This window comes from Polypterus senegalus, chromosome 4 (genome assembly GCF_016835505.1).
Source record: "Polypterus senegalus isolate Bchr_013 chromosome 4, ASM1683550v1, whole genome shotgun sequence".
NCBI lineage: Eukaryota > Metazoa > Chordata > Cladistia > Polypteriformes > Polypteridae > Polypterus > Polypterus senegalus.
In genome coordinates this window covers 184,139,779-184,156,317 of record NC_053157.1, presented here as the reverse complement: position 1 = coordinate 184,156,317, position 16,539 = coordinate 184,139,779, and positions in this window count along the sequence as shown.

The window sequence follows — 16,539 nt, the reverse complement described above, 5'->3', positions numbered from 1 at the left end:
GTAGGGGGGCTCATGGGCTCTTGTGTGCCATATAACCCGGGAGTACGTCACGGTCACGTTACGGGAAGGAATGACGTGCTCCTGGGGTGAAGAAAAGGACTGTTTGCCCTGACCCGGAAGGAATAAGGAACTGTGGTCTGATTGGACAGGAACGCCTCCAGGTCAGGGGCTATAAAAGGACTATGGGCCAGTCCAGACACTGAGCTGTGCTGGGAGGGAGAGGAGCAAAGTGTCTGGGCGAGGAGGAGAGTTTGTGTTGTAGATTTACTATATGAGTAGTGTGGAGAGTGCTTTGTGCACCTTTGGTGAAAGAATAAAAAAGTCTTGGACTTTTACCTGGTGTTTGGAGTCATCCCTGAGGGTTCAAGGGAGCACTAGTGCCCCCTACTGCCACAATATATATTGTCAGGGATGCCAGGGGCCATGACTCGGCCGGGACGCCATGAGGGACCGGATGTGGGTCTGTGCCCACCCTGGATCACGTGGGGGTCGCCTTCCTGGTTGCTTTGGGGGCCACGGGTACAGGGCATGGAAGCTCCACCCTGTAGGGGCCTGTGGTCACCGCCAGGAGGCGCCCCAATGCCTTGGGGACCTGTTACCCCAGCACTTCCGCCACACCAGGAAGTGCTGGGGAAGAATTAGGACAGCGCCCGGAGAGCTGCGGGAGGACAGCCGGCACTTCCGCCACGCTGGGGCGTGGCCAGAAGAGGAATGCCGGGAACACCTGGGGCTCATCCGGGGACTGTATAAAAGGGGCCGTCTCCCTTCATTCGAGGCTGGAGTCGGGAGGATGAAGGACGAAGCTCAGGAGAGCTGTGGAGGCGGCCCAAAGAAAGGCATTGTGGCCAGGACTGTGATTGGGGTATTTGTGCACGTGATTGGGGTCTGAGTGACCAATGAACTGGGGGCTTTGTGACCAATTGTTGTAAATATTGTAGAATAAACGTGTGGTGGTGTTTTAACAACATGTCCGCCTGTCTGTGTCCGGGCCGGGTTCACTATATATATATATATATATAAGGTAAAGGACTTGTATTAAGTACTTAAAAAGTAGCACAACGTTTTGCTTTGCTGGCAGTGATTTGGTTTTTATTTAAGAATGTATTCTTTGCTTTGCAACATGATGTATAATCGAGAAGTCCAGCCCATTGAGTTGGCATCCAGGAGTGATATATCGTACAAAATTTTTTAGTGAGAGGAATGGAGAAATTCTTACATATGTTTACTTCTACAATGATAAGGCAATCGCATTATTTTATTTCATGTGTTTGAATTGTTTATTTTAATGTGGTTGTGTTTACTTAACTAAAACTGTATCATTTTAATGCTTAAATATATCTCCATTGTGGTAATTGTAATGGCCTGGATTTATTTCTCTTGACTTATATTTGCTATATTTATGTTTTGTGCTGAAATCATTTGTAAGTATAGTTTGTATGTCACTGACACATTGTTGGTGTATAAAACCTACTATGTCTCATGGGTTTATGTAGTGTCTCAGCAGCATAGTGGTTTGGATTTAAAAGACTATATTTCACTTGAATGCTAAGATATCGCCTATGTATTATTCCTTGCCTTCTTATTTATACAGAGACAGTGCCAATAAACATAGCACGCCACTTTATAACATTAGAGGATGCTGTAGTACTCACAGAAAGGCCACATGCTATTAAAGGGAACATGTCATGTTTGGATCAGGAACTGAACCAAGATCCCTGGAAATCAAAGGCAGCAAATGACTCTGCAGCATACTAGCAATACGTCTTATTAAAAAATTAGGTTTTATTTGCATTATTATTTTGTCTATAATTTTTGGGGTGAACCTCAGCATTTATTCTTTAGAAGGATTCACTTCACACTTGCCTTGTCTTTCCACCCTGACAGACCCGGCTTAGAAATTTGGCCACTGCTGTCTGCTTGGCAGCTGTGTGCCAGTTTTCTTAGGCAAACCCACTCAGCTGTCACTGCTCTCCTTGCCCAAACAGGTGTCCATGCAACATAACAGTAAAGTCCAATAACTGTGCCTGAGTAGAGCTTTTCAGGAGACAAAAACAATGAGGGTAAAACTGATTCAGTATATACATATAGACACTTTTCTGCTTTTTAAGTCACTTAAAATAGGCCAATGCCAGACGATAAAACAGCAACAGCTAAATAAATACGTGTCTTTTTTGGCAGACAGCAAAGCTGTCTTTCAAATCCTCAAAGACAAACAAATTGCACAGGAAGAAAAAACTATCTGAAAGAAAAAAATAAAACAGTGAAAAGGATTTAGAACAATGACTTAATGAAGCAATGAAAATAATTGCCTTGCTGTTTCCAATAAAAGCAAAGGGAGTGATGAGGAGAGGAGGATCTGTCAGATCATCCATCTTAAACGCCTGTTCTTTTTTCCCCCATTCCTAACATCACTTGTTTGTTTTGTGAAAAGCTGCAGTACTGCCCTTCCAAAACACCATCAATAAACATGTTTGTAAAGACAGTTTCAGTTGTTTTTACATTTCTTCTGTATGTGTTAAAATCATAAGGAAGACACCCACCAAATGCTCTGTTTAGTGAGAATATCTTGCTCCTTTTAGAACACTTCCATTCTGAGATATGGTAGAAGAACCTCCAAGCATTACTCGTCCTGAAATGTTTAATTCTGCAGCAACCTCTGTTGTTTCAGGCTTATTTTCTTATTAATTTTCTTTCCTTGCCCAAATTCATTTCTAGCAGCCAAAGGATTAACAAATCTCCAAACAATCATTCAATTGCAGCTGTTATCTCAGTTAATCATTAAATTTCTATTAATACACACGTACTCAATCGGGCAAATGGGAATTATGACTGCAATGTTTATAGGGATCCAATTTCTCCTTTTAAGAAACCAGTGGAAATTAACCCTTGGCAACAAGAAACAAGAGATGAGTCAAAATATCTAAGAAGAGAAGTTTGGAAATGAGTGAGTTAAGGGCCTCTGTGTAAAGGAAAGACAAATATAATGAGCCCTGGCTTTCATGTGTTTTTACCCTTTTGCAGCAGTCCATTCTATTCCATCCCTTTCAACTCCAATAGCTGTTGACAACAAAAAGATTAACCTGATTCACAAAATTTCAATGGCGGAAGCAAAATATCTGCGGACAGGAGTACTTAATGTATTGCTTCTGAAAATAATCATAATAAGTTACCAAATTGGGATACAGTGAGAAGGACATGGCAATCAAGACTTAGTGCAGTTGAACCAGTGGGCTGTTTATTTAAGACAGCATAAAAAACAGGAACTATTTACATTTAGTTTAAACCTCCACTATACTAGCCAAAGAAGGTGCTTGAGTACTGGCTGGATAGACCATGGTGATATAAATATCTAGTAAGGGTGCCCTATGAATAGTGAGCAGATATACTTGTTGGGATAAATTCAACTGGAAGTGCATCCATTTCCAGATAGAAAGTATGAATGGACACTATTCTAGGTGTCGGTAGTGGGGGGATTACTGTGTTGTGCAGGTCAAATCAGTTCTCGAAAAAAGTGGTCAAGTTAAAGAAAGAAGTATCCTGTGCAATGTTAACATAAATCTTTCTGGATTTATCAAAGAGGCACTAGCTGTTGAAGAAGTTGGAAGCTAGACCACTGACCTGAGCATGCGGAATGAATTTGATGAAACCAACTAGAATAACATTCAGACAACTTTAAAGAGGATCTGGTAAACCATTTTATGACTCAGGAAGGATAGCCATTACGCCACCTAATCGCTGAAAAGGTAGAGAAACATTCACCCACTGGGGATACTGTTGAGTGCTGAAAGGTATATTTTAAGGAATTCCTAACCCTGGGAATTACACCTTCCTCAGAGGTGGCAGTAGCAGGAAAATGTATAGCCGTGGCCAAAACTGTTGAGAATGACACAAATATTAATTTTCACAAAGTTTGCTGCTTCAATGTTTTTAGATCTTTTGTTCAGATGTTTCTATGGTATACTGAAGTATAATTACAAGTGTTTCATAAGTTTCAAAGGCTTTTATTGACAATTGTATTAAGTTTATGCAAAGAGTCAATATTTGCAGTGTTGGCCCTTCTTTTTCAACACCTCTAAAATTCGCCTTGGCATGTTGTCAATCAACTTCTGGGCCAAATCCTGAATGATGGAAGCCCATTCATACATAATCAATGGTTAGAGTTTGTCAGAATTTGTGGGTTTTTGTTTGTCCACTCGCCTCTTGAGGATTGACCGCAAGGTCTCAATGAAATTGAGGTCTGGGGAGTTTCCTGGCTATGGACCCAAAATTTCTACAATTTTTCCCCAGGCCACTTAGTTATCACTTTTACCTTTTGTGCTCCATCTTGCCAGAAAAGGCATTGTTCATCACCAAACTGTTCTTGGATGGTTGGGGGAAGTTGCTCTCGGAGAATGTTTTGATACCATTCTTTATTCATGGCTGTGTTCCTAGGTACCACCAGTGCAGAGCTTGCTCAGGAATGGCAGTAGGCAGGTGTGAATCCATTTTGTTACAGTCAAAAAGGGCATATGTACGAATCTCTTTAGTATCAGGCAGAGTATGTAGTATTCTGCAGTAAACAGGTACATCTTTCCCTTAAGAAACTCCTTACTTTTGTCCGGCTGTACACCAACATTTTCTTTGGATAGACATTGTTGAAAATTAGATCTTTTTATTAACAACAATGCATCTGCTTTCTTAAGCTTTGCGGCTACAGAATTCTTGCCAGTCAGTTCAAAGGATAACAATGCCTGTCAAGGTTATCTTTTTGGTTTTGAACATATGAGGAGCTAAGTCGTGGAGGATACTGGTGTTAGGAGGTATGTTTGTGAGCTGCTTCTGTAAATCTGGGTTCTCCTCATTCTTCTTTTGCTGACGTCTTTTATCCACCACATCAGAAAAGTTGCTCTTGAATCCTACAGGACTATAGGTGACTTCTGCAGCAAAGTCTCAAATTTATAATAGATAATCAATCTTTTAGTAAGGTATACCTTAAGGTGTCTAAAGTGCTCTCTCTTTTCATCTTGGATATTCTGACATTCAGAAGGAGTTATCCTTGTAGAGAAGAACAAGGCATTCTGATGCAATGGTCCTTCTTGCGGGGTTATTGTGACTTTAATGCTGGTAGTTTTTGGCTTGATAAAGAATTACGATTGATGTTACAATCCTCCCACTTCCAGTAGCAGTTTTGATATATGTACTCTGTCAAGAGTTTTTGGCTACCACAATTGGTACCCCAGCATTGCTACTACAAAGAAGAGTGTTCAAATGTAAATAGTCTTTCAGAACATTAGCTAGTCTGTTGAATGTCTCACTCACACATACATACACACACACAAACACTTTCACACCTACACACCTATACTGGCTTAATTTAAATCTGAGATCCAATCTAACAAGAATTTATACCTTTTTATGTGGAAGAAAATTAAAATATTTCAAGAGCACTGACATGGACAGTGAAAAGGTTGAAAACTGGACTGTGTCATGGGGTTGTGTTTAAGCAGGTTATGTGTTTTAAACCACAAATATTAATACAAGCATGTTGAAAATGATAAAACAGACAGTCAAAGATAAAACAGAGAGTCAATTAAATAAAGAAATGGTCAAATGACAAAAAAGGAACTTCTGTGCAAAAACATGGCAGAGGTCTCCATAAATAGGGTTTTTTAAACCTCTGGGTGCGGTACACTGTCATTCTCAGAAGCTGGTCCAAGACTGAATGCTGACTTCCAGTCTGTTGACATCTTAAATTGTGTTAAAGTCAGAAGGTGCAGGGTTTGATGTGTTCCAATACACATCATCAGGGGACTTCTCCTCCACCCTAGGAACGGTCAACGGATGACAAGTCAGCAACCGTGTAACACCATTACCACCCCCTAAGATTCCCATCACCAGCACCTCGTGGATCTGACAGTCAAAATCCCCCCATCACCAAGCCAATTTCCTCTCAGTTTTTCCTCTCCTCTCAGAGAATTTTCACCCATTTTGAAAAACTTAAAAAAATATATATCTCAGGAATTTTTGGCAATTTTCATGCTTAATAAAAACTGTTTAAAAACAACCAATGTCAAATTGTAATGAAAGGCTTTGTCACTTGTGCAAGTACATTATACAACTGAAATATGTAGTTGTAGTAAAATAATTTAAATAATTCTATGAAAAATCCCTTCCAACTTTCAATGTGCATTCCTGTACACCATCTGCAAACGAATGACATGTTTTTGTACTAAATATAAGGAATTAAAAATGATGCCCACCTTTTGTTGTCCATAACTGGTTAAAATATTTGACTTTATAAATAATCATGCTAATGAAAAAATTCAGCAAATGTATTCTTTAATAATATTAAACTTACCGTGTATATATCTGTCAGGAAACACCAATCTAAACATGTAAAGGCAGTGTTCTGAGCTCTGATATAAACAGTTTCATTTTAAAATGGAACTACAAAATAGTGTTTATCCCAAAATATATGTAATCACAGTTTCATTTACAAGCCAAAAAATTCTAGAAAAGCCAAGGTAATCATTTAAATAATAAAGACTACCTATAAACTCTTGTTTTGTACTTCATTTACTGCTGAATCTCTGCCTGTAGCTTGGTACTTTGGGAGATGCCATGATAAATGGTAACTGTTATACTGAAAAATATTCATAAGATTCTATGTTAATCTTCCGAAGTTAAGCCAAATTTGTACAAGTTAATACCAGCCAGAGATTTGCATTTGTGATTAGCTGAAACTCTAACTCCCTACAACCCTTACCTTACCCTGTTATTTTGTGGCCAAACCTTAACCAAAACCTAATCTTAAAATCACTAATTCTTATCCCCAATTTTAAAAATTAGCTTTGGGGCCCTGATGTTAAAATATTTTTGGGACCCTAATCTTAACCCTTACACTTTTTTTCTTTCATAGAAATGCCTTATTTAAAATATTTTTTATTTTATACTCTAATTTATTGTGATTCAATTACTTTTAGGTCTTATTTGTTGTATACTTTTAAGTGTAAGGTAATCTGTTTTTATTATAATTTTATTATTGGACAATAGGGGGAAATCTCTTTGAACCCAAACCCCGACTTTATACCTATTTTTTCTATTGCAGATGACCAGAAATTTTAAACAGATTTTAAATACTACTTTAAGACTAATTTTAGTGAGTAATGAAAAACTTTTTCTAGTATTCTGAGGTGATAATTGGTTTGGGTACATACAACTTTAAATAAAAAAAATGTTTATGGGATTAGTATGCTTGAGTCTGCCATTGGGCTTCTGTCCCCTAAATCTTAAATCTGACTCTCGTTAATAAAGTTAAAAGAAATAACAGGATGAAACTCAGGCTAGATTGGGAAAAGCAGGAAACTTTCAGATGACCCATCAATCCCAGACCACTTGGACTCCTCCCCAATTACAGTCAGGTCTCCATATTTTTGGGATCTGTATTTGGGAATTTGAGCATTTATGGAAGGCAGTTGGCCATTTGACATCACTTCCTCAGCCCTCAGACAATGAGTTCAAAACCAAATGAAATTACACAAACAAGCTAGGCACAGGAGACACAGAAAGCAAATCCACAGAAAACAGTAATTCTTTAGGGTAGTGGTGATTGTAATCCAAATAAATGAGTTTATGAAAGCAATATAGTAACTGACCCACAAAACGATCTTGATCCTGCTAGCTTTTTAAATCCAACACCGTCATCTTTTTTTCCCAGACTGAACAGTGAAACCTGCCTAACAGCACAGTGATCCTGAGGCTGTTCTTGTTGTAGCACTGCTTAGAATAAATTATCCAAAAAAGTCAACTTCCTTTCACAACGCTTCTGCAACACAAAAATACACCAACCCCACAACCAGAAGTCTCTGCCTCAAATGATCCTCATTCATCTACAGGGATAGAAACTACTACAGCAATTTTTTATTTTTTTTTCTGTATTCATTTAAGTTGTATATGTGTAATTGTAAAGAGCATTAAGTTGCATTAAATTTTTTTTGTTTTGTAAAATGTATACAAGTACATAAACTTATTAAAGAATTGTTATTTTGAATTTATCTTCTAATTACATGACACACGTACACAACATTAATCTCTTCAAAATGCTGCACACTAGCTGAATTTACTTACGTGAAAAGCATTTCAAATTGTATTTCTTAGTGAGAACCTTAATATTGCAGATATTAATTTTCTGATGTGTATTTGACATGTAAACCCCATCAAAAAGTAAGATCTTACTGTATATATGAGTTTTGAGATGAGTGGGTAGAGCAATGGCAATGAGTATTCAGTATGTTGATTATTGCTGGATGATGGTTTCATCAAGCATTTGGGGGTGGGAAGAAAAACATATGGACAGAGCCGATCAATCTATTTGGCAAAATCCAGTGCTGTCACCTGAGGGGGCCTTTTATGAAAGTTAACAGGTGTGTGATGTGGACAGTGTGGGGCAGCGTTTATGTAACTCAAGTGGCATGTACTCTGGAATCCCACTCCGCGGTATGGACACTGATGGGCACCATTTTGACAACTCGAGAACAAACTGCGGACATTGAGAGGAATCCCCACTCCAGTCCTCAAAAGTGTAATAATACTGAATGCATGCTATGGATACCAAGGGGCGCTGTTTATGTAACTGGAACAGCGTGTGCTCCGGACCATTTCCCTCTCCCCAACCGAGGTTTTGGCAGCTCAAGGGGTGTGCGCTCTGTACCGAGGGAGAAGGTGGCTTCATATGAGCATAGGCTGGCACCCTGGTACTCTTAATGTATAGGCATAATGGGTCCTGGCCAGGGGCCCCAGGAGCATAGGGACCCATGAGGTTTCGGATGCCTATATATGTTTCTGATTTGCTATCAAAACAGGGGCCCCAGCGAACTACTTTGCCCAGGGGCCTATGATGCTGTTAAGATGGACCTGGCTGGCGCTTCATATGGAAGGCTATTTCCTATAAAGGTAATTAAAAAAAACTGCATTTTTTTAAGAAATCTACCTGTGGTTTATTTTTGTACCTTCATATTTCTATCCATAAAACTCTTCCCCCTAAATGGCCCTGATTTTCTCCTAAAATTGGAAGAATTGTCCCTGACATGGCAACCCTGATCTGACACTATACAGAGCATTCTCTCTTGATGTATACCAATTAATCTTTTCTTCACCAGTATTTTTATGCTGTTTATGTAATATAAGTTCATTGTTTTATACCACGTAGGATTTGTGTGATTCAGTTGTCTTTTTTCATCATTAAATGGGCATAAATTCTGTCTTATTTTGATGATTCAAAACTGTTGTGTTGCATCAGCAGTACACAAATGGTAAAAATGTGTGACGCCTCCAAAACACACATAAAAAGCAGGCCAGACCCCCACTAGTCTGCTCAGATGAGGCTTATTCCCAGGTAGCCTGACTACCTATTCCAACCACTGGCTTTGGCCTATACTTGGCCAAAAGTCCAACCTTTGACCTTTATATTTTAAAAATGTGTTGGTGCTAACTTTAACCCTGCTTCTTTATAACTATGGTCTACAAGCCTTCTAAATTTTAGAGGTATTAATAATGAAAAGAAATTGTTAATGCGGTCTCAGTGCTGTTTATCATCTACAGTGGAAAATTAATAAACCGGTTAACGATTAGCTCAGGTTATTGGACACCAGAAAGTGTTGACAAGCCTATAAAGTAGCAAAGACTAAAGGTAATAAGATGAATGTGTTAGGTTTATTTGTAGTCACAAAGTTTAAAAAGGTGAATGTACAATCAAACATTACCCTGTAACAAAGTCCTGACCTTATTTACATCACCTTAGCCACAAACAATGAATTTCACTTTTTATTATCATCTTTGGTACTTTTCTCTAGTTATTTATCACTTGCTGACTGATTTAAGACGGCTGCTACAACACACTCAAATGCTGTTAGTAGCTCTGGGAGACCTTTCTGTAATTAAGTGTAACCGCAGTTCACGAGTACTGCTGTGCAAGCGGAACTCTTACATTAATGAGCTTAACCTGAATTTCATAAGGCGTTCTTTTGTTAACAACCAAGGCACTTTTTTGTTTCTGAAACAAAAGTCTAAATTGTCTTAATTAAAAGTTAATGTTCTGTGTAATAGCCAGCTAATTGATCATTTTGTTTCAGTCTAAACACAGAAAATCAGTGCCAAGGTCGTCATTTTACCTCATTCGATATCATCCCTTTATAAGATAATAGCCATACCCTTCAGTATTGTCCTCCTGTGTGAAATGCAAAAGAAGAGAAATTTTGGATGAAGATGTAACATACGGCATGTGCCGCTTCACACTTTAAATTAAATGTTATCCTGTAAGTTTATATTTGTAAATGTTTAATTTTTCTTGATTTTTTTCGTATTGAATTAGAGCGAAGGGATATCTGACTTTCCTCAGTGAATTAAGTCTGTGATGTTGCAATGCCTTGTCCTTCTCATTGTGACTCAGCATGCTATCAAGTGTTTCAGTTGCAGCCTGAAGACATTATGATCATTTCCTGCTATTTTTCAAAAAGTAATAAAGGTAATGTACAAGCAACCTATTCCTTCAAGATAGCCACAAATAAGAGTTTTGGGGTAGTTGCAATTCTTCCCATTTATAAAATGGCATATCACATTTTAAAGCCAGCATGGGATAAACAATAAAGCATATGATACTGATTAGTCAGAAGTAAGGCAATACTTTGCTATGTGACTCTCTTTATGGGATACTAAAAGACTGGCTGAATAAATGGGCAAAAAGTGATTAATTTCCAAATAAAGGAATAACCTTTGTATTTATAAGGTTAACATTTAACATGTGTGCAATGATAACAGCAGCAACTTCTACAAAAACTAGTAACAATACCTACAAGAAGAAAGCAGGCTAATAACTTCTACCTTACAATAGGCTTCCACACACAGCTTGTATAGACAGCTTAAATCCAGCATCCCAGGTTCAAATACCAGGCCTGGTCACAGTGTGTATGGAATCTGCACGTTCCCCCTCCTCTGCATGTTTTTTTTTTTTTTTTAATCTGGGCACTACAGTATTCCTCCAGTTATGTCCTGGGGATTCTAAACTTTAAAAAGAAAATTATTCTGTCGCACTAAATTCAGCAAGACAACTGACAACAGAGGATGCAGATACAGTAAGTCCTTGTTTAGTGTATCACACACAAAACAGAATCATCTAGTTAACTAAGAGACATACATAAGTTCCCTGCGGTGGGCTGGCACCCTGCCTGGGGTTTATTCCTGCCTTGTGCCCTGTGTTGGCTTGGATTGGCTCCAGCAGACCCCCGTGACCCTGTGTTAGGATATAGCGGGTCGGATAATGAATGACTGACTAACAAACATAAGTTTGGAGTAACAACCTAATGGACCAATTTATGACTCCCACATGCAGAACATTTTACAAAACAAAGATTGCCTTATACAATACACTTCCAAATCCCAAAGACGATGTAGAAGCAAAGTAAGCCCACATGGTATAGAAATTTTAGTTAATATATAATCTTTACAAATTGTTACAAACATACATATGAAGCTGTGATAATTAATTACTTAAAACATAAGAAAAAGGTGTGAAGGTAACTAAAGGGTAAACAAAACACAACTTAAAGAATAAGCACGGGAGGCTTTTGCCTTATCTAGGAGGAGCCATCAAACAAGTTACCAAGGTTAAAATGAAGTAAATGAGTAATGAACACCCCTAAAAGCGAGAACAAACAGTGAGAAAGCCTGAACACCCCTATTGTGAAGAGGTGATAAGATCAATGGGAAAACCTGTAGGACACTCCTATTAATGAAGCAATGTTTAGAATAACGGAAGAATCGACATGTATACAAAGTTAATGGTGGCTGTAGTTGATTGGTTAAGATGAGAGAATTCTGCTTATTAAGAATCAGGTGATGTGATATATTAGACAAGGTAATGGTAATAGAAAAGTATAAAAGACAATGAATTGTATTATTGATTGCTCACTACATGGACATTTGTGCAGATCTATGTGCAGATAAAGAATTGTTCTACATTCTTAACTGATCTCCGTGAATGACTTCTTTGAAAATGGAGGAAAGTTTTCTTTCCACAACAATGGGCATGTGTATGAAATGTTATGCGTGTGTCCTGCCCTAAACCTGATGTGACTTAGATAGATCCAAACAACGCTGTACTGGATTAAACAAGTTTGAGACTATTATGGTATGTATACTAGCTGAGGAACCCAAGTAGTGAAAGGTCAAAGAATAAAACTAGGCCTGTAGCACTCTACATCTACGAAAGGAAAAACATTTAATGTTAATTTATGATAAGTGGTCAATGGTGCTGTGCAGGTTTTTAAATAAATAAGTGTCCCAGGAAGTGCAGGCTCCAGTTGGATGCAGGTGTGCGTGAGCTTGCCGCTCCAGGGATGACTGGGGTGCTTGGCTGATTCATACACGTTAAAGGTGAGCGGATCAGTTAAGTGCCTCATTCATACCTAGGAGATAGCAGCGTATTACACATGCGCCCAATCATGTCAATATAAGAGAAGCCTGCACAGCAGAGAAAAGGAAGGACAGAGAAAGAAAAGAGAAAGACAAGGAAGAAGTCAGAGGTAACAATAAGAGGGAACAGAGAAATAGAAAAGAGAGATAGATAGCAGTTAAGGAGAGAGAAAAAGAGAGAGACAGAGAGAAAGAACGAGAGGCAGGATGGGTGAGAGCCCATGCTAAGAGGAACAGAGGCAGGTGGTCGGGTGTGAGCCTCAGGGAGAGGAGCATGGGTAAGCAGCTTCCCGTGCGGGGTAAGCAGAAGAGACATAGTGTTTTAAATGGAAACTCGTTTTAATCGAGACACTTAACGTGCAGTGAATACACTTCACTTGAGCATTCACAGCTTTCATCCTCTTTCTCTGTACGTTTAGCATTTGTTTGCTCAGAGGTTGATCGCTTGCTACTTCCTGAGCAGCTCTTCTATTCTCCACCCTAGTGGCCTGTTTCTTTTCTTCTGTCATTGGCATCTTTTCGCATTAAAGCTGATTAAGTCAGTGTTTGTGTTGCAATTAATTAGTATGTTTTCCTTAATTTTTCACTTAAGCTAGCACTTGAGGCAGATTGAAGACTTAAGAATGATGAAAGTGTTTTTAAAAGAAAATTTGTTTAAGGTTATATTCAAGTAACATTGCATCAAGATCGATAAAAGCTTACGTGCAAGATGTTTTTAAATGTAAACTGATTAAAGGTGTTTAAATGCATAAGTTTAATAGTAAGATTAAAGTGTCTATATGTGATATATGTCCAGATTATTGTTGGAATTGAATTTTAATATTGATGTCTATGGTTAACTTGCGTAAATTCTTTTGGAAAAATTGAGGATGTCAAATTATTTAATTTGTATTCAGTCAGACTGATGTTGATACTGGGCATAATATTTATGGCAAAAGTATTAAGATGACCAAATTGTTGAGTTTGCTGTGTACATCAGTATGTTGAAGTTGAGCTATTAATTGAATGAGCAAAAAGCTTGACTAAAGTGGTAATGCAGTGTAGTTAAAGCTGTGCACAAGTGTTGAATGAATTAGCTGAAGTACAAACGCTCATACCAAAACGTTTTTCAAGTATACTCACAAATCAGGTGAACTGCTGTTAGAAGTTAGCAATGAATTTCATGACCTTGCACACAACTAAAGTATATTAAGCATGTCTGGAAGCGAAGTTAAAAGAATCTGACAATGAATGGATTCTCATGTGCAACATCACACAACCTGCAAGATGCATGAATTTGCTGTGCGCGAGAGTTAAAATGGCATACATTTGCTAAGAACTTGATTCAGAGGTATTTCAATACTGTTGCTAGGAAATCTGGCTTTCAGATGCCAAAAAACACCTCTGGACTGTAAATTTTCGAGAAGTATATGGTCTGGTTATTTTCAAGGTTTGTTAGGTTGCTTGGTTCCAGGAAATATACTCATCTCAACATCAAAAACATTTTAATAATTGTTCACTTTACTTTGTGGCACTGTTTTGGAAGGCCCTTTTGTCACATTAGCCACTGTGCACAGGCCAACCCAAAAAACAACAACTATTTATAGCACTTTTCATACAAAAGTACTCAAGTCTTCTAATAAAACATTTTTCTTGATTTTTTTCGTATTGAATTAGAGCGAAGGGATATCTGACTTTCCTCAGTGAATTAAGTCTGTGATGTTGCAATGCCTTGTCCTTCTCATTGTGACTCAGCATGCTATCAAGTGTTTCAGTTGCAGCCTGAAGACATTATGATCATTTCCTGCTATTTTTCAAAAAGTAATAAAGGTAATGTACAAGCAACCTATTCCTTCAAGATAGCCACAAATAAGAGTTTTGGGGTAGTTGCAATTCTTCCCATTTATAAAATGGCATATCACATTTTAAAGCCAGCATGGGATAAACAATAAAGCATATGATACTGATTAGTCAGAAGTAAGGCAATACTTTGCTATGTGACTCTCTTTATGGGATACTAAAAGACTGGCTGAATAAATGGGCAAAAAGTGATTAATTTCCAAATAAAGGAATAACCTTTGTATTTATAAGGTTAACATTTAACATGTGTGCAATGATAACAGCAGCAACTTCTACAAAAACTAGTAACAATACCTACAAGAAGAAAGCAGGCTAATAACTTCTACCTTACAATAGGCTTCCACACACAGCTTGTATAGACAGCTTAAATCCAGCATCCCAGGTTCAAATACCAGGCCTGGTCACAGTGTGTATGGAATCTGCACGTTCCCCTCCTCTGCATGTTTTTTTTTTAATCTGGGCACTACAGTATTCCTCCAGTTATGTCCTGGGGATTCTAAACTTTAAAAAGAAAATTATTCTGTCGCACTAAATTCAGCAAGACAACTGACAACAGAGGATGCAGATACAGTAAGTCCTTGTTTAGTGTATCACACACAAAACAGAATCATCTAGTTAACTAAGAGACATACATAAGTTCCCTGCGGTGGGCTGGCACCCTGCCTGGGGTTTATTCCTGCCTTGTGCCCTGTGTTGGCTTGGATTGGCTCCAGCAGACCCCCGTGACCCTGTGTTAGGATATAGCGGGTCGGATAATGAATGACTGACTAACAAACATAAGTTTGGAGTAACAACCTAATGGACCAATTTATGACTCCCACATGCAGAACATTTTACAAAACAAAGATTGCCTTATACAATACACTTCCAAATCCCAAAGACGATGTAGAAGCAAAGTAAGCCCACATGGTATAGAAATTTTAGTTAATATATAATCTTTACAAATTGTTACAAACATACATATGAAGCTGTGATAATTAATTACTTAAAACATAAGAAAAAGGTGTGAAGGTAACTAAAGGGTAAACAAAACACAACTTAAAGAATAAGCACGGGAGGCTTTTGCCTTATCTAGGAGGAGCCATCAAACAAGTTACCAAGGTTAAAATGAAGTAAATGAGTAATGAACACCCCCTAAAAAGCGAGAACAAACAGTGAGAAAGCCTGAACACCCCTATTGTGAAGAGGTGATAAGATCAATGGGAAAACCTGTAGGACACTCCTATTAATGAAGCAATGTTTAGAATAACGGAAGAATCGACATGTATACAAAGTTAATGGTGGCTGTAGTTGATTGGTTAAGATGAGAGAATTCTGCTTATTAAGAATCAGGTGATGTGATATATTAGACAAGGTAATGGTAATAGAAAAGTATAAAAGACAATGAATTGTATTATTGATTGCTCACTACATGGACATTTGTGCAGATCTATGTGCAGATAAAGAATTGTTCTACATTCTTAACTGATCTCCGTGAATGACTTCTTTGAAAATGGAGGAAAGTTTTCTTTCCACAACAATGGGCATGTGTATGAAATGTTATGCGTGTGTCCTGCCCTAAACCTGATGTGACTTAGATAGATCCAAACAACGCTGTACTGGATTAAACAAGTTTGAGACTATTATGGTATGTATACTAGCTGAGGAACCCACAAGACACCGATATCTGCCCACAGAAATGTTGCTTGTAGGTTGTGTCTGTATTCAATGTACCTTGCTGCAACAGGTAAACATTGTGAGTGATACTTCGAGTATCTAGCAGTAGTGAAAGGTCAAAGAATAAAACTAGGCCTGTAGCACTCTACATCTACGAAAGGAAAAACATTTAATGTTAATTTATGATAAGTGGTCAATGGTGCTGTGCAGGTTTTTAAATAAATAAGTGTCCCAGGAAGTGCAGGCTCCAGTTGGATGCAGGTGTGCGTGAGCTTGCTTCGCTCCAGGGATGACTGGGGTGCTTGGCTGATTGCGCATACACGTTAAAGGTGAGCGGATCAGTTAAGTGCCTCATTCATACCTAGGAGATAGCAGCGTATTACACATGCGCCCAATCATGTCAATATAAGAGAAGCCTGCACAGCAGAGAAAAGGAAGGACAGAGAAAGAAAAGAGAAAGACAAGGAAGAAGTCAGAGGTAACAATAAGAGGGAACAGAGAAATAGAAAAGAGAGATAGATAGCAGTTAAGGAGAGAGAAAAAGAGAGAGACAGAGAGAAAGAACGAGAGGCAGGATGGGTGAGAGCCCATGCTAAG